Source organism: Chiloscyllium plagiosum, chromosome 9, assembly GCF_004010195.1.
Source record: "Chiloscyllium plagiosum isolate BGI_BamShark_2017 chromosome 9, ASM401019v2, whole genome shotgun sequence".
Taxonomy (NCBI): Eukaryota; Metazoa; Chordata; class Chondrichthyes; order Orectolobiformes; family Hemiscylliidae; genus Chiloscyllium; species Chiloscyllium plagiosum.
The window spans coordinates 39,823,129-39,850,436 of NC_057718.1; the positions used below are offsets into that span (position 1 = coordinate 39,823,129).

General features: G+C 40.8%; 1 protein-coding gene across 7 annotated transcripts in view; it reads right to left on the minus strand.

The window, feature by feature from the left end:
• The window catches only part of mark1 (MAP/microtubule affinity-regulating kinase 1), a 214,747-nt gene that overhangs the window by 128,677 nt on the left and 58,762 nt on the right, over positions 1 to 27,308 (minus strand). The window lies entirely within an intron of this gene.

Consider the following 27,308-nt stretch of genomic DNA (forward strand, 5'->3'; position numbering starts at 1 on the left):
GGATGATCTCCTGGAAGCCTGTAAACTTCTAATACGATTTCATGTTTTCAACAAGGAAATAGATATAGTCCTAGGGATCAAAGGTATGTGAGAACAGGGTACTGACTTGGATGCTGAGCGTGATTGTATTAAATGGCGGAAGAGGATCAGAGGGCTGAATGGCCTACGTCTGCTCCTGTTTTCCATGTTTCTACATTCATGTGCTTTAAAAGTTTCTATATATATTTTCTACCAATACTGTTACTGTCTTCTATTGCAACCAGTTTAACTGCTGTCCTGAAACAATTTGCTGATTTAAATTTTTACTGTTAGAAGTATTTCTTTTATAGTTTATTGCTTTATTCTAATTAGATTATCACATAAAATTTTGGAAACATGCAAGATTTAAGAAACTATTTTTACTCTTTAATTCACTGTATTTAGCATCTACTTCACTTGCCTTTAATAATACTTGGTTTGTATTATCCTTGAAAAGCAAACATCACATCACTTTTTCACTGTGGAAATTTCAAAATCATAATTATTCACAAAAATACACTCCCTGACTTCAAGAATCAGAATTATACAGCGGTTATGTGGGCTGCAAGCCGTGACCAATGAAATAATGCCAACACAGCTGATTCTGGTGTTTCCCAACAGTCCTCAGTGGACTCCAGGCTGCAGTGCAACAGTCCTGAAATAATGTGTGTTATGATAACATTTCTTGGTACTCATCTCTATCTCTGGACATATCGGAGGTTGATACAGACTGCTTACTACCTTGATGTTGTATTTCACCTCGAGATCAGTTTCTGACCACATATCCACACCATCACTAAGACTATCAATTGTATTTCTGTGAAACAGCCTGCCTTCACCATGTCTCCACTCTTCTGAAACACTCATTCATATCTTGGTTACCTTGAGATATGACTATTCCAATGGATTCCTTATCATTATCCATCCTGCAATAAACCTAACATGCCTAACTTGCACCAAGTTCTCCTCACCCTTCAGACGTGTGCACGCACATCTCTTGGTTGAGCAATACCTCAAATTGAATCCTCATCCTTGTTTTCAAATTGCTCCATGTGTAATGCTCTCCTTATGTCTGTAACTTCCTCCAGCCCAAGAACCCAGAGTTATCTCCACATTCCCAGCTTCAGCCCCTTCAGCATCTTCAATTTCAATTGTTTCACCAAAGGCTCAGCCTTCAGCTGCGGATACCCCAAGCTGTGACATTCCTTTGCTAAACCTCTCCACCTCCATTTAATCCTTTAAAGATTCTTTGAAAACTTTACCTCTTTGATCAAGCATTGAGTCATCTGTCCTAATATCTCCTTGTTTGACTCTGTCAATTTTTGTTCTATATTGCTATGGTGCAATCTGGGATGTCTTATAAAGTTAAAGGTGCTACATAAATACAATTTGCTGTTGTTGCTGATGTTTGACTTACATGAACAGAAGTAATTTTAGGATTATAGTTTTTCAACTTCTTTCTAAATAATGTGGATGGCGGACATGAGCTAATATCACCTCACATTATTTTACTTAGTTTGGCACAGTATGTTACAAGAAAATCAGAAAAAATGGCTTCTGAGTGTTTCTATAGCACTCTTTTATCTTGAGTCTGAGCTTCAACCTGTCACAGTTCAGGAAGTTTCCAATAGCAATCTATCTTGAAGCTGTCACAAATAGCATTAGGTAATAAAAGGCAAGCACAATAGGTGACAGGCCAATACCATCATTTGAAGACTGAGAACAGTTGTTCACAGATCGAAAGTAAAGACAATAGCACTGATCATCCACTCTCCTTTTGCTTTGAATTGGAATATGGCTTTCTTTTTAGCTACCAAAATAATGCAACCCAAAAAACTGATCCCATTGAATTCCCTCATACCTATTAACACTTTCCTTGGTTACAATTGTGCAGTTTAAAATATTGTGTTATGCCCTGAAATTTCAGGTAAAATCAAGGGGTCACGTAACCTGAACTGAAGTTTGCCTGACAGGAAGGATGGAAGGCTTGATTATTAGAGATTAAAGGAAAGCTCAGCTTGTTTTACCTGGGAAAAAGTGCAAAGCATATGTACTTATGGGTCAATGGCAGGTTTCTCCACTGGTAACACACAGATTGAGGTTCCAAAGTCCCAGAAAAAACTGAAAAGGTAAAATTCTAGTCAGTTGCGCTTTACACTATGCATTTAGTTCCAAAATGAATGAGTGGTCAGGATAGCTAATCAGCATTTTAACCGAAATACATGGCCTGAGAGAATCACTTTTCCATGGAGAAGATTTGAAGGGGGAGCCACTGTAGAGATCAAGCTGCAGGTTTTTCCAGAATAGACGTTTGCATGTGGGAGAGCAGGAGCAGTTCGAGGTCAAAAAAGAAAGTCTCTGCAGTTCATCACACAGGAATGTGGGTGGACACTCACTCTTTGATTAATTAAGACTAAAATCTTTTTTTGTGGGGGTGGTGGGGAAGCATGAAAACAAAGTAAACAAAGTTGGAATAAAAAAAAATCACTGAGTTTGGGTAAGAGGGTAATCTCCAGTGAAAGAAATCCTCACTTTAAAAAACAGTTCCAAATCTCAAGTTATCTCGCGGAGAAAAGAGGAGGAATAAGCCCTTGGGAACTAAGAATTATTTTGGATTGATCTGGGAGAAGGACAGTGGAAAGTAAACCTGTAAATGTGCTTTTTCAGTTAGGTTAAGAATAAGAAAGGGGGGAGGGGGCATTTCATGTGATGATTTAAAGTATACAAATCTAAAAAAAGGTAAATAGGGTTTGGTCACTGGTGCTTTTTAGAGTAGTAAGTATTTAGTAAGTGAAATGTTATCATATCATTATTTCAGCAACTATTTTTAAAAATAATTCTTGATCTCAATAAAGATCATAACACTGTGCTGTGCCAGGAATCCCAAAGAAATTCATAAATGTAAGTCATGACTGTAACCATGGACTTCTTCATTGTGCACTTGGGAAAGGATAGAAAGAAAATTATAAGCATGTCCAATGCCAGGACCAAGGAAACAGGTGCACGCTTGGAGTTTGAGTTCACCAAGCCAGTAGAGTTGAGTTTTTAAGGCCAGCTTTATCGATACCATGCACCAAGTGGCATTCCAATACCACTTCTGGATTTGCTTCTCTCAATTTCCTAAGGTCTGAAAACCCTGGTAAATATTTAAATCACACTGCTACAGGCCATGAAGACGTCTTTGGAGCAGTTTTGGGCATACCCAATAAGCCATTCCCTTATGCTGGTATGGTGGAGGAGCAGAATGAACAGAAAAAGATACAAGAGAATAAGACCTCACTAGATGCATCATTTAATAAATCAAGTCAGTCACTATGTGCAAGAATTTGGAAATAAATCTGGCAAATGCAGAGATTAGAAGCATCGGTTGATCTGACTTAGCACAAGCTAGATGCACAGCTTCATCTATGTCAGCAGGTGAAATGACAAAATTCTAAAGCTTAAGACAAGACAAGGAGCTCCTTTTAAAATAAAAAAAATCATATTTCTTTAATCTTTATGCCATGTTCTTGTCTGCTTTCTGGTTATCCAAATGATTTGCTAGTAGTCAGAGTCATAGAGCTGCACAGCACAGAAACAGTCCCTTCGGTCCAACTTGACCATGCCGACCAGATATCCTCAAACTAATCTAGTCCCATTTGCCAGCACTTGACCCATATCCCTCCAAATCCTTCCTATTCATACATCCATCAGATGCCTTTTAAATACTGCAATTGTACCAGCGTCCACCACTTCCTCTGGCAGCTCATTCTATACACGTACCATACTTGGCGTCAAAATGTTGCCCCCTTGGGTTCCTTTGATATCTTTCGCCTCTCACTCTAAACCTATGCCCTCTAGCTCTGGACTCCCCAACGCCAGGGAAAAGACTTTATCTATTTATCTTATCCATGCCCCTCATGATTTTATAAACCTCTATCAGGTCACCCGTCAACCTCCAACGCTCCAGGGAAAACAGCCCCACCCTATTTAGCCTCTCCCTATGGCTCAAATCCTCCAACTCTGGCAACATCCTTGGAAATCTTTTCTGAACACTTTCAAGTTTCACAACATCTTTCCAATAGGAAGGAGAGCAGAATTGCATGCAATACTCCAAGAGTGACCTAACCAACATCCTGTATAGCCACAACATGACCTCTCAACTCCTGTACTCAATGTTCTGACCAATAAAGGAAAGCATACCAAATGCCTTCTTCACTATCCTGTCTACCTGCGACTCCACTTTCAAGGAGCTATGAACCTGCACTCCAAGGTCTCTTTGTTTAGCCACATTCCTTAGGACCTTGCCATCAAGCGTATAAGTCCTGCTAAGATTTGCTTTTCCAAAATGCAGTATCTTGCATTGGTCTAAGTTAAACTTCATCTGCCACTCCTCAGCCCATTGGCCCTCTGATCAAGATCCTGAAGAAACCTTCTTTCCTGTCTACTACACCACCAATTTTGGTGTCATCTGTAAACTTACTAACTATATCTCCTATGTTCATATCCAAATCGTTTAGATAAATGACGAAAAGTAGTGGACCCAGCACCGATCCTTGTACTGGAGGTCACAGGCCTCCAGTCTGAAAAACAGCCCTCCACCATCACCCTCTGTCTTCCACCTTTCAGCCAGTTCTGTATCCAAATGGCTAGTTCTCCCTGTATTCCATGAGCTCTAATCTTGCTAACTAGTCTCCCATGAGGAGCCTTGTCGAATGTCTTACTGAAGTCCATATAGATCACATCTACCGCTCTTCCCCCATCAATCCTCTTTGTTATTTCTGCAAAAAACTCAATCAAGTTTGTGAGACATGATTTCCCACACATAAAGCCATGTTGACTGTCCCTAATCAGACCTTGCTTTTCCAAATACGTCTAAATCCTGTCCCTCAGGATTCCCTCCAACAACCTGCCCACCGCCGATGTCAGACTCACTGGTCTATAGTTCCCTGGCTTGTCCTTACCACCTTTCTTAAATAATAGTACCATGTTAGCCAACCACCAGTCCTCCGGCACCTCACCTGTGACTATCAATGACACAACTATCTCAGCAAGGGGCCCAGTATTCACTTCCTTAACTTCCCACAGAGTTCTAGGGTACACCATTTAGATCCAAACGATTTATCTACCTTAATGCTTTTCAAGACATCCAGCACTTCCTCCTCTGTAATATGGACATCTTTCAAGATGTCACCATCTATTTCCCCACATTCTATATCTTCCAATGTCCTTCTCCACAGTAAAAACACAGCTGCAGTATACTTGTTTAGTATCTCCTCCATCTCCTGCGGCTCCACACAAAGGCTGCCTTGCTGATCTTTGAGGGGCCCTATTCATCCCTAGTTAAACTTTTGTCCTTAATGTATTTGTAAAAACCCTTTGGATTCTTCTTAACTTGATTTGCCAAAGCTATCTAATGTCTCCTTTTTGCCCTCCTGATTTCCCTCTTAAGTATACGCCTACTGCCTTTGTACTCTTCTCAGGATTCAATTGAATTCTCCTGTCTATACTTGACATATGCTTCCTACTTTTTCTTAACCAAACCCTCAGTTTCTCTAGTCATCCAGCATTCCCTATACCTACCAGCCTTTCCTCTCACCCGAACAGACATTTGCTGTCTCTGGACTCTTGTTATCTCATTTTTGGAGGCATCCCATTTTCCAGTCATCCCTTTACTTGCAAACATCTGCACCCAATCAGCTTTTGAAAGTTCTTGCCTAATACCATCAAAATTAGCCTTCATCCAATTTAGAACTTCAACTGTTAGATCTGGTCTATCCTTTTCCATCACTATTTTGAAACTAATAGAATTCTGTTCACTGGCCCCAATGTGCTCCCCCACTACACCTCAGTCACCTGCCCTGCCCTATTTCCCAAGTGCAGGTCAAGTTTTGCACCTTCTCTAGTAGGTTTCTTGGACACACTTAACAAATTCCTCTCCATATAAACCCTTAACACTATGGCAGTCCCAGTCGATGTTTGGAAAGTTAAAATCATCTTCCATAACCACCATATAATTCTTACAGATAACTGAAATCTCCTTACAAATTTGTTTCTCAATTTGCTGTTGAGTACTAGGGGGTCTATAATTCAATTCCAATAAGGTGATCATCCCTTTCTCATTTCTCAGTTCCACCCAAATAACTTCACTGGATATATTCCTAGGAATATCCTCCCCAATTACAGCAGTAATGCTATCCCTTAACAAAAAGGCCACTCCCCTTCCTCTCTTGCCCCTCTTTCTATCCATCCTGTAGCATTTGTATCCTGGAACATTTAGCTGCTAGTCCTATCCATCCCTGAGCCAAATGCGATGATATCCAAGTCCATTGTTCCCTGACTTCATCTGCCTTCTCTGTTTGGCCTCTTGCATTGAAGTAAATACAGTTTAATTTATCAGTTCCCTACCTTATTTTCTGCTTTGTTTCTGCCTGCCCTGACTGTTTGACTTGCTCTTTTTCCCAACTGTATCAGTCTCAGATTGATCTATTTCCCAAGCAGTTCTGGCAAATCTCCCTGCTAGTATATTAGTCCCCTTCCAATTCTGGTGCAATCTGTACTTCTTGTCCAGGTCACTTCTACCCCAGAACAGATTCCAATGATCCGAAAACATAAATCATTCTCCCCTGCACCAGCTCCTCAGCCACACATTCATCTACTCTATCCTCCTAATCCTAATCTCACTACCTCATAGCGCTGTGAGTAATTCACATATTATTACCCTAGAGGATCTCCTTTTTAAATTCCTGCCTAACTTTCTATACCCCCTCTTTAGAATCTCATCCTTTTCCTTCGCTATGTCATCAGTTCCAATGTGTACAATGACCTCCTGCTGGTCCCTCTCCCCTTTCTGTACCCTCTGTGAGACAACCTTGATTCTGGCACCAGAGAAGCAACACACCATTCTGATTTTTCACTGCTGGCTGCAGAGGTGTGTCTCTCTGTGCCTCGGACTACAGAGTCCCCTAACACAATTGATCACTTGGAACCTGATGCACTCATTACATTCAAGCCAGTCTTGATACCAGAAAATTGGCTGTTTGTGCTACATTCCCCTGAAAGTCCATCACCCCTTCCATTTTCCAAAATAGTATACTTGTTGAAATGGGGTTAGCCACAGAAGACTCCTGTACTACCCACCTACCTCTTCTATCTTTCTTGAAGTTAACCCTTTACCTGACCATATTTGCAGCTAGGGGATGTTTAGCTGTTGTAAATTCCTCATTGCCGCTTACCGTCGCTCCAACCGATCCATTCGATTTGACAGAATTCACAACCAACAACATTTATTGCAGATATAATCCTCAGTAACCCTCAACTTCTACTGAAACGCCCACATCCGACAAGAGCATATCAGTCTACTAAAGGCCATTTTGCTCTTTCCAATCTACGCACCCAGAAAATATCACCGTCGTATTGCTCTACCAAACATTGCTCCAGGTTAACTTAATACTTATGGCATTTTATTAAAAAAAATTTAATCAAGAGACAAATCACAATAAAAACATGTAATCAAGAAAGAACCTTCTACAGTGGGTCTACAACCAAGAACATTTTGCATTTTTAAGTTTTTCTTATTAAGACAAAATGTAATTATTTTCCTCAGAATTGAGCCCTTGTGGTACTCAAGGGTCTTAAAAGTAAGTGCAATTCCAAAAATCAATCCTTACTTTTAAAAACAGTTCTAAGATTTCAAGCTACCTGGTTGAGAAAAGAGGAGAAATAATCCCTTGGACGCTAAGAATTATTTCGGATTGATCTGGGAAAAGGACAGTATTAAGTAAACCTGAAAAGTATGTTTTTTCAGTTAGGCTAGGAACAAGAAGTGGCTGTGGGTATCTCATGGGCTTATTTAAATTATAAAGATCCTTTAAAATCTTGGAAATTAAAACATAACATTTTGGCGTCTAAATTGTGCTGTTTATATAGTTTATATTAGCAATTCTTCAGTAACCAAATATGTTTTGTTTTAAATATGTTAACAGTTGAGGAAGTATGTCAATTTACATATACACCACTTTCCATCTTTATGTTTATGAATATCTGAGTAAAAAAGTTCAATTTGCAATTTCACTTAGAAGAAAAGCAACATAATTAAAAGCCAAGATTAAAAGCTTTGTCAATTGACTCCACCTGAACAATGAAACATTTTGCCATTCATTTATTTACAATTTCTTTTGGCTTGATTTAAAGGCTGAAAGATTTACAACAATGCACACAAAGAAACTATGTCAGCTGTCTTTTTAAAAAGGTGGTGTTCAGCTACTTTGCATATTACAAGGATTGAAGAATTCAGTTCTTAATCGACTATCCTGGCCAGAAATAGGGGTGGCACAAGTCATAGGGTCAAGTGATGATGGTGACATTGCACACATTCAAAAAAACCTAATAGAATTTCCTTTTGCCTCAACATCTGCTACAATGTAAAACTCTAACAGAGACGGTGTTAACTAGATCTCTCAGTTTATAACTTCAATGCTGGATGTTTTTAAGTGAACAACTTTGGCCACAATCCTCTGATGGCTTAACCACAATGAATCATCTGCAGGTTCACCATAGAATGGATCCTTTTGATTCAGCCCATCTCCATGGGAGATAGTCAACCACAGACAAAAACAGAAATTGCTGGAAAACCTAGCAGGTCTGAAGCATTTGTGGATAGAAATCAGAGTTAACATTTAGAGTCACAGAGATGTACAGCATGGAAACAGACCCTTCGGTCCAACCCGTCCATGCCAACCAGATATCCCAACCCAATCTAGTCCCACCTGCCAGCTCCCGACCCATATCCCTCCAAACCCTTCTTATTCATATACCCATCCTAATGCCTCTTAAATGTTGCAATTGTACCAGCCACCACCACTTCCTCTGACAGCTCATTCCATACACGTACCACTCTCTGTGTGAAAAAGTGGCCCCTGAGGTCTCTTTTATATCTTTCCCCTCTCACCCTAAACCTATGCCCTGTAGTTCTAGACTCCCTGACCCCAGGAAAAAGACGATTTACACTATCCATGCCCCTCATAATTTTGTAAACCTCTATCAGGTCACCCCTCAGCCTCTGACACTCCAGGGAAAACAGCCCCAGCGTGTTCAGCCTCTCCCTATAGCTCAAATCCTCTAACCCTGGCAACATCCTTGTAAATCTTTTCTGAACACTTTCAAGTTTCACAACATCTTTCCGATAGGAAGGAGACCAGAATTGCACGCAATATTCCAACAGTGGCCTAACCAATGTCCTGTACAGCCACAATATGACCTCCCAACTCCTGCACTCAATACTCTGACCAATAAAGGAAAGCATACCAAACGCCTTCTTCACTATCCTATCTACCTGTGACTCCACTTTCAAGGAGCTATGAACCTGCATTCCAAGGTCTCTTTGTTCAGTAACACTAACTAGGACCTTACCATTCAGTGTATAAGTCCTGCTAAGATTTGGTTTCACAAAATGCAGCACCTCGCATTTATCTGAATTAAACTCCATCTGCCACTTCTCAACCCATTGGCCCATCTGGTCAAGATCCTGTTGTAATTCAAGGTAACCCTCTTCGCTGTCCACTACACCTCCAATTTTGGTGTCATCTGTCAACTTACTAACTGTACCTCTTATGCTCGCATCCAAATCATTTATGTAAATGACAAAAAGTAGAGGACCTAGCAGAGGACCTTGTGGCATTCCACTAGTCACAGGCCTCTAGTCTGAAAAACAATCTTCCACCACCACCCTCAGTCTTCTTCCTTTGAGCCAGTTCTATATCCAAATAGCTAGTTCTCCCTGTATTCCGTGAGATCTAATCTTGCTAATAGTCTCCCATGGGGAACCTTGTCAAATGCCTTACTGAAGTCCATTTAGATCACACCTACCTCTCTGCCCTCATCAATCCTCTTTGTTGCTTCTTCAAAAAACTCAATCAAGTTTGTGAGACATGATTTCCCACGCACAAAGCCATGTTGACTATCCCTAATCAGTCCCTGCCTTTCCAAATACATGTACATCCTGTCCCTCAGGATTCCCTCCAACAACTTGCCCACCACCGAGGTCAGGTTCACCGGTCTATAGTTCCCTAGCTTGTCCTTACTGCCCTTCTTAAATAGTGGCACCACGTTTGCCAACCTCCAGTCTTCCGGCACCTCACCTGTGACTATCGATGATACAAATATCTCTGCAAGAGGCCCAGCAATCACTTCTCTAGCTTCCCACAGAGTTCTAGGGTTCAGTGACTCTTCCTCAGAACTAATGGTAGCGAGGGAAAAGAGATGCAGAACATAGAGTGGGGAGGAGGGGATAAGGGGCAAATGGATCATGGAAATGCAACCCAAACAGAGAAAAATAGTTGGATAGAAAATGGTGTGAATAACCATCAGCAAACGAAAATTAATAGCTACAAATGGGGGCAATTAGTGGCTAACAATGGGTTGTGTATAGTAGCAGACCATGTGATAACAAGGACTAATGTGTAGGTGTTGGGTTAAGGACAAGGGAGAAGGCGCCTCAAGCCCCTAAAATTGCTGAAGTCAATAATGAGTCCATAATGCTGTAGAGTTCCCAAGCGGAATATAAGGTATTGTTCATCTAGGCTGCACTGAGCTTCACTAGAGCACTGCAGCAAGCCTGAGACAGAGATGTGGGACAGGGGCCAAAGTGGTGCGTTGAAGTGACAGGCAACAGTAAGTTTAGAGACAGAATGTAGGAATTCTGCAAAGCGATCAGAGATAATCAAGCCACTGGAAAATATTCTATTTGAGGAAAAATTGCCCTCTTATCAAATTTAAGCTAAAGTTCCTCAGTACCAGAAACACACAAGAACAACAATGTGAAATTTCACAGCACTGTTTAATTGTGACAAAATATTCTAAAATGTTTCACAGGAGGGGAAACAAAACTCTTCTTGCTTTGGGCCAATGTAATTTTAAAAAAGGGTGGTTAAATGTTTATTTAAAAAGGTAGAGATTAAGACTCTTAAGAGAGGAAGAGTCATTCAGTAAATAATAATTGGTTTTGAATATGGAATTGAAACCAAACAAAACGCAGATGTTGCAAACTGTGTTAAACTCTCTAATCTTGATATTCTAATATACCAATAATAATGCTGAGTCATCTACTTAGACATTTATAGCACAGAACAAAGGCTTTTGGTCATGTTGATGCCAGTCAACAAGGATCTGACTGCACTAATCCCATTTTCCAATTACTGTTCCACAGCTCTGGATACTGCAGCAATGCAAGTGAATATCTAACTACTGCTTAAAATGTTGAGAGTTTCTGACCCGGCCATTCTTTCAGGCATCGAGTTCCAATCTCCACCACCTTCTGGGTGAAACATTTCTCCTAACACTCTTCCCAGCTTTCTACCTCTTCCATGACTGACCCCTCTACGGAGGGAAAAAGTGCTTTCCTCGGCACCCTATCATAATCTTATACATACCTATCAGGTCCTTATTCAGCTTTGCTGCTCCAAAGAAAACAACCCCAGTCTATACAATTTTTCCTCGTAGGTCGGACCCTTCAGCCCAGGCAGCATCCTGGTAAATTGCCTCAGCACCCTCTCTGGTGCAGTCCCATGCTATGAAGTACATGCAGGAATCCAATTATAGCCTAAGCAGCATTTTATGCAGTTTCAGCATTTCCTCCTTGCTTCTTGTATTCTCCCCCTCAGCTAAAGGCAACTATCCTGCAGGCCTTCGTAACCACCGCCATTCTATGCTCAGGAATCTGTGGATGTACACACACAAGATCCCTCTGACCTTTAGTACCTTCTAGGGTGCCACCATTCATAGCATAATCCTTTGCCTTATTCGACCTCCCCAAGTCCATTACCTCACACTTATTCATTTGTTCCACAATTCCATTTGTCACTGCTCTGTCCACCTGACCAGTCTCTGTCTACATCCTCCTGCAGGTTACCATCATTCTCCTCACTATTTTCATGTCACCCGCAAACCTCTTGATCATCCCCCTTGCATTCAAGTCTAAATCATTAATGAATTCCAAAAACAGCAAAGGTCCCAGCATTTAGCCTTGCGGAGCCCCATTGGAAAACAGACTTCCCATCACAGAAACATCCTCAACTACCATCCTTAGCTTCCTGCTTCTTGGCTAATTTTGGATCCATTGTACTACTTCGCTTTGAATCTCATGACTCTTATTTTCTTGGTAAAAACAATGACTGCAGATGCTGGAAACCAGATTCTGGATTAGTGGTGCTGGAAGAGCACAGCAGTTCAGGCAGCATCCAAGGAGCAGTGAAATCGACGTTTCGGGCAAAAGCCCTTCATCAGGAATAAAGGCAGTGAGCCTGAAGCGTGGAGAGATAAGCTAGAGGAGGGTGGGGGTGGGGAGTAAGTAGCATAGAGTACAATGGGTGAGTGGGGGAGGGGATGAAGGTGATAGGTCAGGCAGGAGAGGGTGGAGTGGATAGGTGGAAAAGGAGATAGGCAGGTAGGACAGGTCTGGACAAGTCATGGGGACAGTGCTGAGCTGGAAGTTTGGAACTAGGGTGAGGTGGGGGAAGGGGAAATGAGGACGGAGGCAGGCACTGAGGAAGCAAATGCGGCTGTGGTAGCGAGTTTGTTTCACGACATGGTTGAAGAGCTTCAGGGCAGAGGAAATGACCTGTGAGTTGCAGTGGGAGAGGGACTCCCAGAGATTCTTGACCAGTGTGTCATCAGAGATCTCGTTAAACCCTTGCAAGTCCACTATAGACCACATCAAATGCATTACCTTCATCAACATGTCTGATTACTGCCTCAAAAATTAACAAGTTTATCAAACACAATCTTCCTTTAATAAATCCATATTGACTATCTGTCATAAATCCCACTCTCTCCAAATGCAGATTTATTCTATCATTCAAAATTCTTTCTAATAAATTTCTTACAACAGAGGTTAAACTGACTGGCCTGACATTTTCTGGTCTATCCCTCCCTCCCTTTTTTGGTAGAGGGACAATGTTAGCAACCTTCCAGTCCTCCACCCTGATGACTACATCTACATCATGCTTTTCTACTGTGAGGACTGATGCAAAGTATTCATTGAAGACTCGGCTCATGTCTTCTGGATCCACATATACAGACTACTTCTCTGGTCTCTAATGGGCCCTACCCTTTCCCTCGTCAATCTCTTGATCTTCATACATTTAAAAGACTTCTTTGTTCTACATCACACCACTCCCCAACTCCCACCTCAACACTTTTTCATGTACTGTCTTAGCTTTCCTTAGTTCCTTTTTAAGTTCCCTTCTGCAATTTCAATCCTCTCAGGGCTCTGTGCTATTAAGTCTTCAAAATCTGCTGTAAGATTCTCTGATTCAAATGTTTTACTCAGTAAGTTTAAATCATCTTGCAGCATGTTTTCAAATCATTTGGAAAAACAAATTGATACTGTTATGCCCAAAACAAAAGGATTATTCCACTTTTATATTGGGAAGAATAAATATATTTTACCTCAATAATGTTTCACAATTTATCAGTATGAGCAGCAGAAAGGATAACCACTCTTGTTTCTGATGTGATGTTTCTTCTTCAAATATTATGAAAACTAGCTTTCAGTTTTCATTCTGGTTTTCAAATAGTTTGGAAAAATTACCATAAAATTCTGTCAAAATATTAAGGAGGATACATTTTCGTATGTAATGAGTCATGCTTAAGTTCTCCAATAAAAAAAAGAATGTTATATGTCGGCTCTTTGACAAAAATAAGGTGTGTTTAATTATAATAGTGACATATGTAATGTTGTTGTAACAATAAACTGCCTTTACATTTAGTTCCTCTGAGAAAATCCCATGATGCTTCACAAATCAGCAATAGGAAAATAAATGCAGATTAAGCAAGGTACAGATTGGGAGCAGTGACAGAAAGCTTGACCAAAATAAAGCATCATGCGATTGTTAAGATTAAGGATGGAGAGGCTTATTGAGGAAGATAAGGACTTTGAATGCTTTGTGGTCTGGGAACTTCACATTACAGCATAGATTAGAGACCTCCCAGAGGAAAAATCCAGTAATAAAAGGGGAAATGAATTTACTGTCATACTAGATATCCATTTTTAGATGTATGAGTCAAACCAGAATGTGCAATTTGCTAGTTTTGCTGGTTCTTCCTTCTGGGTAGACAGGTCTGTACCTACAGAAATCAGCTAAGTGCTATCATAAGAACTTAAGAAATAGGAGCAGGTGTAGGCCATCTGGCCCATCAAGCCTGTTCCGCCATTCAACCAGATCATGGCTGACCTTTTCATGGACTCAACTCCACTTCCCCGCCGCCGCGCTGCCCTGCCGCCACTGCCCCCCCTCCACCCACCCACCCACCAATTACTGTAACCCTCAATTCCTTTACTGTTTAAAAATCTATCTTTGCCTTAAAAACACTCAAGGTAGCCTCAACTGCTCCACTCGGCACAGAATTGCACAGATTCACAACCCTTCAGGTGAAGAAGTTCCTCCTTCACTCGGTCAAAAATCTGCTCCCCCTTATTCTGAGGCTATGTCCCCTAGTTCTAGTTTCATCCGCCCGTGGAAACAACCTCCCTGCTTCTATTTTATCCAGTGCCTTCATAATTTTATGTTTTGATAAGATCTCCCCTCATTCTTCTAAATTCCAATGTGTATAGTCCCAGTCTACTCAGTTTCTCCTCATAAGGCAACCCTCTCAGTTCCTGAATCAACCTAGTGAACCTCCTCTGCAACCCCTCCAGTGCCAGTATATCCCTTCTCAAGTAAGGAGACCAAAACTACACACAATATTCCAGGTGAGCCCTCAGCAGCACCCTATACAGCATATATCACAACATCTGACATCGTAGTCTAAAAGGTATGCACTTGCCATCAGTCAATCTCTGTGTAATGCAGTCAGTGCCATTTGTTGGAAGTGGTGCCATGTCAGTATTACTGGACTAGCAAGTCAGAGGCACAGGCTAATGCTCAGGTGATATGTATTTGAATCCCATCATAGCAGATGGTAACATTTTAATTCAATAAAATCTGGAATTGAATTAGTGTAATAGCAGCCATTTAACGATTTTTGATTCTTGTTTAAAAAAAAATCTAGTTCACTAACACCCTCCAGCTAGACCAGCTTATTAGATTAGATTACTTACAGTGTGGAAACAGGCCCTTCGGCCCAACAACAGCCATTTAACGATTTTTGATTCTTGTTTAAAAAAAAATCTAGTTCACTAACACCCTCCAGCTAGACCAGCTTATGTGACTCCAGACTTGAAAAATGTGGCATTGGAAAAGCACAGCAGGTCAGGCAGCATCCAAGGTTCAGGAGAGTCGACGTTTCGGACATAAGTCCTTCATCAGGAATATGACCCCAGACCAACAGAAATTTGATCATTTCAGGGCAATAAACGATGGGCAACAAATGCTAGCCTTTCCACCAACGCCAACAACCATTGCAAGAATTAAAAATGTTACGTGCATAACATACAATAACATCTGTAAGGAAAGAACAGTGTGCAAATCTGTTTTAAATTAACTATTTAGCATTGTAAATAAGATATCTGATATAAAAAAAATTGTACTCTGTGATATGCAGATATCCACAGTGCATCAGTCTGCAAGACAGTGAGCTAACAAGGAGAATAGAACAGTATTTATGTCAGTGATGAAAAATGGACATTTAAACATTTAGTAGCAGAGGGACCATCTTAGGAATAGAAAAAGATAAAAACAAGTGATCTTGCTGGTGAATTTCCTCTTTTGCAAAAAGTTCTGATTCAGCCAGAACAAGTGACTGGAGTGGAATACAAGATCAGTGACAACAGTGCAAACTCCGACAAAGCCAATGGATTATAATGTTGATGTTCCCAAAGTTTCTTTTTAAACCTTATTTGATGTCCAGCCCAAAATCGGCATGGAAATGGACAAAACAAAAAGCCTGGTTACATTTCTTTTAATCAACAAGATTGGGAAAATTCTACTGGTTTATCATCCTTTCTTTAATAGGTTGGTTCATCTAGTGAGACTGGTGTATTTCAACAGTCCTTCCCATTGGTACATTCAAATCACTTCTTTCCCTTGCTTTAGGTTTATAGATCCTTTAATCGCTCCCACCTAATTGTGTAAAGTACATTTCCATTGCTCAAGTTAAACTGTTTTCCACTAAAAACAGAATGCCTAAATGCTGTTAATGACACCTGGGCATGTTCTGCAGCTTATCAAGCAGAATGTACAACCCTAACTCTCCTTCTCTGGACATGAATCGTTTACTCCATTGACTAAATTTTTGGCTGCCTCATGAAATGAATGCTTTTGTTATAGTTATGCTCTGACAGGTGATGATTCAAATTTGACAATTCATGTTAGACAAACGTTTTAAAGAAGATGAGGGCAGAAACATAATGCATTTGGAATTTTTATTTTAGCAGCAGAATAACACAATTGGTGCCACAAAGTTGAACTGGTGAGACTGAGGTCCTGTTGGTGCTGGGAGTGAGGGAGGGGCAAGCACAGGTGTGGTCCCAAAATACTAACCCTTGGCTAATTTTGCAGAAATGCAATGGGATGTGGTGGTGAGAGGTATTGTATCAACAGGACTACAAAACATAGTAGTTAGTAGCCACCCCGACTTGTAAAGAGATTTATAGGGCCAACTTAAGGATGCCAATTGGAATTCTCATCATTAATCTTCATATTCTTGCAGGGGGTAAGGCGGTCAGTTTGGCTGCCAGGAAACAGCCTCTTAAAAAAGTTGGCCAGGGCTACTGAGTCAACACTTCAGAGAATCCGAGGTGCTCTTCATGCATGCTGCAGAAATCGGCCTAAAAAGGTACCACCATGTGGCCTGCCTGTAAAATCTTACCTATTGAGATTAAATTTTATAGCATTGGAGTGAGGACGCCTCCATTTTGTTGCAGCAGCAACACCTTACCTTCAATAGCAAGCTGCTGCTCTTTTTAAAGACTCTAATTGGCACCTCCAGCTTCGAAGGCCCGCTCACGGTCCTCAAATAGATGGCAAACCCACCTTCTAACAGAAAATGGCTGAATCAGAGAAAAATCACATTTCAGTCTGTGGTTAGTGTTCAAAAGCCCGCAGGAAAATATTGACCTGTGGCTTTGTTATTTTTATATTGCTGAGAATTTCCCTATATATTCCAAACGTTCATTAGCCCGAGATTGACACAGGAACTTACCTTGGATCCTGATAGATGAACAAGAAGTTTCACACAGCTAAGTGAAAATAAATACACAATAAAACCAGTAATTCACTTTTAAACTTTGTCTAAAACTTAAGAGGCTGAAGTTTTGACTGATTCAGTGAGTAACTGGAATTCTGAGGTATTAGAGACTTCAGTGATCCCAATGCAGAAAAGAAAGTGAGAAGGAAAATGAAAGGCTTGCTTTCTATCCAGTAAATATGCACGGAGTGTGTGTGTGTGTGTGTGTGTGTGTGTGTGTGTGTGTGTGTGTGTGTGTGAGAGAGAGTGTGTGAGAGAGAGAGAGAGAGAGAGAGGGGGATTAGAGCATGCTGAAATGCAGTTTTTGACCAATTGCTTGTAAGAGGTACTGAGACAACAAGTCACAGTCGAAAATTTTCTTCCTCATTTTCAAATTCATCCATAGCCTCACTCCAACTTTGGTTCCACTATCCACCGAGATGTCTGTGGCCTCGAATTATCGACTCTTATATTTCCCAGATTTTCACTACTTCACCAAAAGCCAAGACCCTAAGATTTGGAATGCCATTACTAGACCTCCAAATATCCCACCAATTGTCTTTTTTTTAAAATGGCAAGCTAAAATTCCAACCACTTCAATCACATTTTTTAATCCAAAAATCTCCTCCAATTATTGGTGTCAAGTCTGTTTGATAAACGGATGTGAAACACTTTGGGACCTTTCACTCAATTAAACGGTACTGTGTAAATACAAGTAGTTGTCGTTTCCCCAAGGTCAACATATTTCCCAAGATTAGGGAGAAAACTGATCAGAACATTATTCTGCCATAACAAAACCTGTGCATAACAGTTACCCATAGGCATACTTCCATGTTTTGTGTTTCTGACAATTTCACAAACAAGAGAATTGGAAACAATTTATTTTGTGGTGAAACGTATGTGTGTATTATCCAAGTTCACAGAGTGCTTTAGATGCCATCTAGGATCTTATCACAGACCACTTCATGATAAAATGATCATAGTTTAACTGTTTTGATTCATGTGATAAAAGCTGGTTCACATGGTATGAAAACTGAAAGCTTTTTTTTAAAAATTAATTTGACTTGGAATATGTTTAAGTGTACAATCAAGACAGGCCTCGCTGACATTGACAAGTCATCTTCCTGGCTGGAATTCTCAAACCAATCATCTTTGCTCCTCCAGAGAATTTACTACAAAAATACAAAGTCACATGAAACTGTTTCCTTCAAAATCTATTATGCTGCAAATCAGTCCAACATGAATGCGTTAAATGGTATGATAAACAATACTGAAGTAATATTAAAAATACAACATGTAACAGGCAAAGTAACATTTCCAAAAAAAAACTTTCCTGCACTTTCAACATATTCTCTGTAACTTCCCCCATTAATTTTGTTGGTTGACCACCCTGTGAATCAGATTATTTTCTGACAACATTGCAAACAGTTTTAGTTCCTAAACAATAAATTATTAAATATATCACAACATTCTTGTCTAATGTAAGTAACATACTGTTTTAAAAATAGATACCATTTTCCACAAATCTTTATGATTTATCCAGCATCTGGATAGTTTGAAATGCATGATGAGAAACACATCAGAGGAAAACTCTCTAAAAGGAACAGCCGATGTTCAGAGCAGACTTAGAAGCTTGACTCAGTAAGACTCTTTCATTCTTCACAACTTGAAACAAAGCAAAGGTGAATTTTCAGGATTACTTTTGATTTCAGTACTTAATTATAATGACCTGTGTGGCACGGTAGCTCAGTGGTTAGCACTACTGCCTCACAGCGCCAGGGAACCGGGTTCAATTCCCGCCTCGGGCAACTGTCTGCATGGGTTTCCTCCCACAGTCCGAAGATGTGCATATGAGGTGAATTGGGCATGCTAAATTGTCCGTAGTGTTAGGTGGATTGGTCAGGGGTAAATATAGGGGAGCAGGTCTGGGTGGGTTTCTCTTCGGAGAATCAGTGTGGACTTGTTGGGGCGAAGGACCTGTTTCCACACTGTAGGGAATCTAATCTAAGTAGGGGTTTCACAATTCACAAATTTAAAAGGTTCCAGCATAATCATGAGATGACACTACCAAATGTAGATATTTTACTTGTGTCTGATTTTGTACAGTCAGTCAGTCACTCCTTCTGAAATGTTGTCAGGAGATGTTTTTCCAGTTTGCCTCATTCAGACACAATTCTTACTGCATTGTCATGGATGGCTTTGTCCCTGTTGAGGATGTCTGATTTTCTGATCTGCACCTCCCCCACCCCATGAAGTGTTAACCAAATATAAGTCTTCCTCAGAAGTCTCTGAACCCACGTGCATAATGGCAAGAATGAAAGTAGAAGTAATGTGCTTGGTTCTTTATACATCATATGACAATGTAGTCTGTCAGCTGATGGTCACCAATTCAGGGCAGATTCCTTCTTAGCTCGGAGGTGAAATAAATACATGCAATTTAAATGTAAATAATTGAAAGAAACACATTCACATCTATCGCTCTGTGAAGCACTGGTCTTACGGTTTGGCTGTCTTTTGTCTCACTTCTGACCAATGAAAGACATTCCAGCTGTAAACCACACTGTAGATTAGTAACTTGAGGCAACCAATTTAGGCCAGGCCTCAACGTTAAATAATCTCAAACCGAGTTACCAGATCTCAGCCATTTTTTTGGACAAACTAGTGATGGGCAATAAGGAATAACGTCACTGCAAACAAATGAGAACTCACTTCAATCAACAAAAAGGTACCCCGCACCATTCAAAGAAAATTCAAGCTACAAAATTTTTAATATTCTAAATCTTACTAGGGTTAAGTTCAGAATTATTTGGAATTGGGGGCCATATAAAGTAAAGCTAGGATTAACTCGGTATATCAGTAAACGAATTTGGCCAATATGTTATTTTTCCACACGCCGAGTCATTATGATTGGGAATGGTCTGCTTGAAAACCCTGGTGGAGACAGATTCAATCATGGCTCTCATAAGGGAATTCAATTAGCGCCTGAAGAAATGCTTGTCACTCCGACAGGGAAAGGGCACGGAGTGAAACCAATTAATTTATTCTTGCAGAGAATCTGCACAAGCATAAGAGGCCTAATAACCTCCTCCTGTTCTGTAACCGTTCAATGAACATATAATTTCTCTAAAAGGTTTGATGTCTGTTGGACTAGTGCAGTAATAGGAGGAGCACCAATCAACCAATCAAAGTGAAGATGCAGCAAAGATAATCTGCAGTGATGTTTCTGCCGGGAGTATACCTTCCCCATTGCTCTGTGCCCAAGAATCAGATCCAGGACATCTCCCCAGACAGCACATTGCTTTTCAGCTGCATCAAACCTGCCTGCTTGATTTGAATGAAATTAGCTTCTCAAATCTGATCCAGAGCAGTAGGTCTCTCTGTTTGACCCTTTCACTCGTTTTACAAGAACCAGTGCCGTGCAATTGGTGATTACGATAAAATCTTATTTGGTCCTGTTGTGGACTTGATTTTCAAAACTGGACCTGCCGTCCTGTTTATCAAAGCTACTGCAGTACCATCTTTTAAACAGCCCTCAGTACAGTTGTTGTCCTTTTTACCCCACCCCCATTGTTAGACTTAATGTTTTTTGCAACAATGGCTTTAGTTCTTTTAAAAAACTGCACAAATAGACACAAGTTCTGCTTTTATTTCCATTACTCCAGTTAAGGTCCTTTTTGAAGTTAGCCTCATTTCTCTTTATTTTCAATATCTCAGTGCTGCTCACATATGTTTCAAGTAGTCAGTTCCACACATTTACTTTTGATCAACGCAATGAAGCACTGAACAATCCACATAAAAATATTAAAATGCTGCAAATTGTCTTTTTTTCTGTATAAAACTTAGCCACCTGTTTTCATGAATTGCTAAACAAGCCAAAAACGCACTACTCACAAAAACATAACCCCAGAGAAATGGATGGCTGATATCAAGACCAGACAGTTTAAAGACAGCTTTTAAAAAAGACAGTTCTATCATTAGGAGTAGCTCGTTAACGGCAAAATGCTATAAGAGTATTTCAAGATGGTAAAGTTACCATAGTCTTACCATAGGGCTGCTCTCACACTAGAGACACATGACTCAATGTCACCACATCTCACCTGAGGTTTAGAAGCTCTTCATGGTAATCTCAGTCAGTGCAGAAATTTAACCCATACTGCTGGAATTACATTGCATTGCAAATCAGCTGTCAAGCCAACTGAGCTAACTGACTCCTATCTACACACATTTAAGCAGGCACACCCCACATTCGCCCTAATGTTAAATGGCTGGACCTGACTGTAACTTACTGAAGTTGACTACAGTTATATCTGGAGACAGTAATCTATCAATAAATAATTACAATAAAAGACATTAAAAATCTTATTTCTGGTTAACTCTTTACCACAGCATAGGTTTCCTCGCAAAGCTTCTGTTATAAGTATGAACACAGTACTTCAAAAAGGAGGAAAATAGCTACAGTCATTAAAAAAAGGACTAAATTACATAGAGTCATAGAGATGTGCAGCATGGAAACAGACCCGTCGATCCAACACGTCCTTGCTGACCAGATATCCCAACCCAATCTAGTCCCACCTGCCAGCACTCAGCCCATATCCCTCCAAACCCTTCTTATTCATATACTCATCCAAATGCCTCTTAAATGTTGCAATTGTACCAGCCTCCACCACTTCCTCTGGTAGCTCATTCCATTCACGTACCACACTCTGTGTCAAAAAGTTGCCCCTTAGGTCTCTTTTATATCTTTTCCTTCTCACCCTAAACCTCTGTCCTCTAGTTCTGGACTCCCTGACCCCAGGGAAAAGACTTTGCCTATTTATCCTATCCATGCCCCTCATAATTTTTTAAACCTCTAAGGTCACCCCTCAGCCTCCGACGGTCCAGAGAAAACAGCCCCAGCCTGTTCAGCCTCTCCCTATAGCTCAAATCCTCCAACCCTGGCAACATCCTTGTAAATCTTTTCTGAACCCTTTCAAGTTTCACAACATCTTTCTGATAGGAAAACCAGAATTGCATGCAATATTCCAACAGTGGCCTAACCAATGTCCTGTACAGCCGCAACATGACCTCCCAACTCCTGTAATCAATACTCTGACCAATAAAGGCAAGCATATCAAACGCCTTTTTCACTATCCAATCTACCTGTGACTCCACTTTCAAGGAGCTATGAACCTGCTCTCCAAGGTCTCTTTGTTCAGTAACACTCCCTAGGACCTTACCATTAAATGTATAAGTCCTGCTAAGATTTGGTTTCCCAAAATGCAGCACCTCACATTTATCTTCACATCCTTGTCCAATTGCCGCAACCTCTGACGCTACGTCACCTAAATACTACATGGTCTTCACCATGGGATGCCAATCAACTGTTTTATAAATGTACAAGCATTGTTTAGCATGGCATTAGTTTATATGCTATCACTCCATAATTTACTGTTGCCTGAATTACCCCTAAAACGTCTTTCCTGCAAGATACACTTGAACACCCGTCTGTTTTTCAACTGCTATGTTCCTTAACACAGTTTCTTAACTGTCAAAACTGCTTTGTGCAAATGACACTGTGATTTTGTACTTTGTGAGCATCCATTACTTTGTTTGAAACACTGATGCACAAATTAAAATGACAAAGGGTTAGAGTCATAGAGCATGGAAACAGACCCTTTGGTCTAACTAATTCACGCCGACCATGTTCCCAAACTAAATTAGTCCCAGCTGCCTATGTTTGACCCATATCCCTCCAAACCTTTCCTATTCATGTAACTATCCAAATGTCTTTTAAATGTTATAACTGTACCTGTATCTATCACTTCCTCTGGAAGTTCATTCACACATGAACCATTCTCTGTGTAAAAACATTGCCCCTCATGTCCTTTTAAGAACTTTTCCTATCACCTTAAAAATATACCCCCGAGCTTTGAAATCCCCCATCATTGGGAAAAGACTCATGTCATTCATCTTATCTGTGCCCCTCATGATTTTGTAAACCTCTCAGGAGCTTTCTGTCAAAGAAACCATGGTGCTCATTGCAGAGCTCTAAGAAAACAGCCCGCAAATATCTGGTGATCTGTGACATGTAATTTTCTTCAGTAGGAGTTTAAACCTGATGCATGCCAACAAGCAGGGTAAGCAGCCTATCGTACTGGAGTATTCAGACAGACAGCAAATCTGTCCTTTATTTTTGATTTGATTTGCAGATAGCAAATAAAGTTTAATTGGATATAGATTGCAGCTGAAATACCAATCACGATAAAAAATGTTTTAAAAATTAAACATGGAATTTATCACACTCGTCTCAGATGACATTCAACAAATGAAGAAAATGCTCAAAAGGGCCATTGTGATTATTTTGTTTTAACAATAAAGTTAGTACATGGTTTTAAAAGGTAAAAACAATAACTACAGATGCTGGAAACCAGATTCTGGATTAGTGGTGCTGGAAGAGCACAGCAGTTCAGACAGCATCACATCCACTAATATCATTTACTGTATCCGTTGCTCCCGATGCAATCTCCTCTACATTGGGGAGACTGGGCGCCTCCCAGCAGAGCGCTTTAGGGAACATCTCCGGGACACCCGCACCAATCAACCACACCGCCCTGTGGCCCAACATTTCAACTCCCCCTCCCACTCTGCCGAGGACATGGAGGTCCTGAGCCCGGACTTGTCCTACCTGCCTAGCTCCTTTTCCACCTATCCACTCCAACCTCTCCTCCCTGACCTATCACCTTCATCCCCTCCCCCACTCACCCATTGTACTCTATGCTACTTGCTCCCCACCCCCACCCTCCTCTAGCTTATCTCTCCACACTTCAGGCTCACTGCCTTTATTCCTGAAGAAGGGCTTTTGCCTGAAACGTCGATTTCGAAGCTCCTTGGATGCTGCCTGAACTGCTGTGCTCTTCCAGCACCACTAATCCAGAACATGGTTTTAAAAGACCTAGTTATATTCCATTCAATACGGTCCAACATTTTCCAAGAAATTTTACAGTGAAAATTTCACTGAAAAAGTGCAAGTCACCAATTTCTTACACATTGAGACACACACATACAACCCCCTTTCAATGGTGTATCTTCTGAAGGACAAAGAATCACTGACAGCAATGGATTTCTGCAATGACCCACGTGTATGGATTCCCCAAGTTCTTATCCAATCTCAGGGGAATATTGACAGATTCACTGTTCCTAACATCAGAAGACCTAAGCCAAAGTGCTATTTGTTGAGACGAGAATGCAGTCTAAGATTAAATAATCTGGATCAGTCTGCCAGTTCAGACTGCAATTTGAGGAATCATAGCTGTTATTCAGTTCAGAGTTAGTTGACTAGCAAAATAAACTTCCATTCAAGGAACTTAAACGCGGCAGTCAAGAGTTTCAAAATGGTGGCTACATTAATTTGTGAACAACTAAACAAATCATTAGAAATCAAGGAAAGTCAACTTGGTTCAAACAATAAATATCTTGAACAAACTGATAGCTAGTAGGTGATCCAACTGTATGAAAATAGCTAGAACAAAAAAAAAGAAAATTGTTGTCTTAAAGAAATTTCAAACAAATGCTAGGGTACTCCTTAATGGAGCCAAAGGCAATTCAATTTGAATATAGCCAACTTGTGTGGGTATTGGTTCCTTGAGATAGGGCGGCACAGTGACTCAGTGGTTAGCACTGCTGCCTCACAAAACCAGGGACCTGGGTTCGATTCCAGCCCTGGGTGACTGTCTGTGTGGAGGTTGCACATTCTCGTGTCTGCGTGGGTTTCTTCCAGGTGTTCCGGTTTCTTCCCACAGTCCAAAGATGGGCAGATTAGGTAAATTGCACAGTGTTCAGAGATCTGTAGGTTAGGTGCATTAGTCAGGGGAAATGTAGAACAATAGTGTTGGGGAATGGATCTAGGTGGGATTATCTTCAGAGTGTCGGTGTGGACTTGTTGGGCCAAGTGACCTGTTTCCACACTGTAGGAATTCTATGATTCAAAATCAGAACAGGTACTAGAAATGTCAGCTGCATTGAACAGACAAGAAAAAGACTATGTTTAGGATGGCACTCACCATCAGAACTGAAACCTAAAGTGTACAAGTGTGAAGGAGTGCTGTACGAAGTTTGAATAAAAACAAGAGTGCAAATGGTTAAGCAAAAAAGAATCAACATAATCCAATCACAAAGAGCACAATGGTAGCAGTGGGTTCCATTGACAAGGTGCACCATAGCAACTCATCAAGGCTCCTTTGGCAGCACCTTCCAACCTGCACATTATACCACCAAGAAAACAAGGGCAGCAGATGCATGGCTATACCACCACCCACAACGTCCTCTCCAAGCCACACAACATCCAACTTGAAGTTATATAGACATTCCTTTAATGTTGCTTAGTCTAAATCCTGGAGCTTATTCATCACTCTTACGGTGATGCACCTACATCATGTGGACTGCAGCCATTCAACAGTCATGAACACCTTCTCAATGGTAATGAGAGATAGACAACAAATGGTGGCTTTCACATACCATAACAGTGATGTTCACATCCCACAACAGCATGAAAAAAATGTTGCTTGTTTAACTAATTTAAAACTACTTAGCAGAATGTTTTAAAAAGACATTAACAAAGGCTGGCAAATACGTGTACATACAGAAAATACACAACAGTTATCAAATCGGATAAAGGGACAAGATGCCAGTGGATTAGTCCAAGTGAACAAAATGAAAAATGGAGCAGTGATGGTGGTGTAAGGAAAACAAATTTAAATATGGCACCATTCAGGCACTTAACTGGACACCAGTGGGTCTTTACCAAGATAAAAGAGGCCATAGGTGTTAGCTCCGCCTGCTGCTTAGGTGAATAACAGTCAAAGAAACATTAGTTGCTGCTGGTATAACACATTCGCGAGGACCAGTGCTATTGCTGGATCATAGGCCACAGGTGAGTGATGGTAGGAAGAGAATGTCAAGATGGGAGTCTCAGGGAAAAGGGGCATCAGTCACAAGGGCAGGAAAGCTAATTCTCAGTAGGCCTTCACTTCCCAGTGCCAGGTTCTCAAACAGACATTGTGTCCTTGAACATAGGACAACCACCACCATGGAACACAAAACAAGCACCCTCACGTTCGTTTGTTATGCTGTTCAGACAGGAAGCGCCCAGCACATCACGAGGTTAATACCAATGAAGACAGCATTACATCCTTGAGTAGGAATTGCCCACAGTTAGCAATGGGGAAGCAATATTCTTCACAAACCATCCTGCCATGGACTTAATTTGGGGTTGAGGTAGGAAGGTGGTGGGGCTCCCATTTGCCACCTTCCTGATGGATTAGATGTCCTCTTGTTACCATACTCACGATGGGGTCAGGGATGGGGTTGGGGTAATTAAAGTTTTGTCCAATGGATCTGATGGTCATGGAAATACAAAAAGGTATTATGTCTTGGCTCATGCCCTATCAATGCTGACAGACAAACTTCATCGCTGACATATGAACCATTGCACACATGTACGTAGCAACCTCAAGTTATAAAGGACACATTTTTTATGACACATGAAAAAGGTGATGTTTTAGTGCAACTTTTCCTCCTTTAGGCAAATTTACTCTATATATGCGAGTTATAATTAATCTCAAGTGAAAATCAATTCCCGACCTTTGGCCAGAAAATCCTTAATTTTTCCTATATGTCAACACTGGTTTTTAAAGGTTTTTTTCCTTGATTTTTGACAATCACATTTTTGAACCCACATCAAAATAGACAAGACACTGCCAAGTATTCCTGATGTTATGGTAATACTACAAATGCTATTAAATCACCAACCCTTTAATCACATTATCATCCGCTACTAAGATTCACACTATGTTGTATTAAACTTTTAAAAGGGGGAACAAAATGTTGCCATTTCTGACCAGCTGTAGAGAGTGAGCTGATGGGAACAGCCTCCAACTCTGCCATCAGTTAATGTAGCTGAAAATCTGTTGCTGGAAAAGCGCAGCAGGTTAGGCAGCATCCAAGGAGCAGGAGAATCGACGTTTCGGGCATGAGCCCTTCTTTAGGAATGAGGAAAGTGTGTCCAGCAGGCTAAGATAAATGGTAGGGAGGAGGGACTTGGGGGAGGGGCGTTGGAAATGCGATAGGTGGAAGGAGGTTAAGGTGAGGGTGATAGGCCGGAGTGGGGGTGG